This window comes from Capricornis sumatraensis, chromosome 3 (genome assembly GCF_032405125.1).
Source record: "Capricornis sumatraensis isolate serow.1 chromosome 3, serow.2, whole genome shotgun sequence".
In the NCBI taxonomy this organism is placed as follows: Eukaryota; Metazoa; Chordata; class Mammalia; order Artiodactyla; family Bovidae; genus Capricornis; species Capricornis sumatraensis.
In genome coordinates this window covers 84,376,705-84,378,218 of record NC_091071.1, presented here as the reverse complement: position 1 = coordinate 84,378,218, position 1,514 = coordinate 84,376,705, and positions in this window count along the sequence as shown.

The window sequence follows — 1,514 nt, the reverse complement described above, 5'->3', positions numbered from 1 at the left end:
ACTTTGTCTACAAAAGTTCATCTAGTCAAAGCTATGGTTTTTCCAGTAGTCATGTATGGATGTGAGAGTTGGACTATAAAGAAAGCTGAGCACTGAAGAATTGATGCTTTTGAACTTGGTATTGGAGAAGACTCTTGAGAGTCCTTGGACTGCAAGGAGATCCAACCAGTCCATCCTAAAGGAAATCAGTGCTGAATATTCATTGGAAGGACTGATGCTGAAGCTGAAACTCCAATACTTTGGCCACCTGATGTGAAGAACTGACTCATTTGAAAAGACTCTGATGCTGGGAAAGATTGAAGGCAGGAGGAAAAGGGGACGACAGGGGACGAGATGATTGGATGGCATCTTCAACTCGATGGATGTGAGTTTGAGTAAGCTCCGAGAGTTGGTGATGGACAGAGAGGCCTGACGTGCTGCAGTCCATGGGGTCGCAAAGAGTCGGACACGACTGAATTGAATTTAAACATTTGGAGAATCTGTTTTAATAACCAACAGCATCAATAATGTTTGGTCCAGTTCTATAGGGTACAATTAGTGAGCTGGGAGTTTTAGAAAATCTTTTAGAAATGAGGGTGAAGACCTGTTGTTCAAGAATCATTAGAAATGATCATCCAAACGACCATTTCTAGGTAAAGTATACTTGTTATTTGCAGTGAACTTCAGTCCTGGGAATTTTTTTAAAGTATAGCTGAGTTATAATACTGTACTAGTTTCAGGGGTATAATAAAGTCAGTCAGTATCTATACATATAATATTCTTTTCAGATTATTTTCCATTACAGTTGTTATAAGATATTTATATAGTTCCCTGTGAAAAGTGAAAGTGAATGTTACTCAGTCGTGTCCAACTCTTTGTGATCCTGAACTTTTCCAGGCCAGAATACTGGAGTGGGCATCTGTTCCCTTCTCCAGGAGATATTTCCGACCCAGGATTGAACCCAGGTCTCCGGCACTGCAGGTGGATTCTTTACCAGCTGAACCACTAGGGAAGCCCAATAGTTCCCTGTGCTATACAGTAAATCCTTGTTGATTGTATATTTTTTATATATAGTCGTTATATTTGTTAATCGTGTACTCCTAACTTATCCCTCGCCCTTTCCCCTGTAGTAACTAATTTTGTTTTCTATTCTGTGAGCCTGTGTCTGTAAATAAATTCACTTGTACTGTTTTTTAGATTCCGCATGTAAATGACATCATATAGTATTAGTCTTGTTCTGTCTTACTTACTTCACTTAGTATCATAACCTCTGAAAGTGAAATGAAAGTTAGTCACAGTCATGTCTGACTTCGAAATTCTGTGGACTGCAGCCTGTCCCGCTCCTCTGTCCATGGAATTCTCCAGGGAAGAGTACAGAAGTGGGTTGCCATTTCCTTCTCCAGGGGATTTTCCCAACCTGGGAATCGAACATAGGTCTCCCACATTGCAGGCAGATTCTTTACCAGCTGAATCACAAGGGAAGCCCATGATGATCTCTAGGTCCATCCATATTGCTTCAAATGACATTTCTTTTT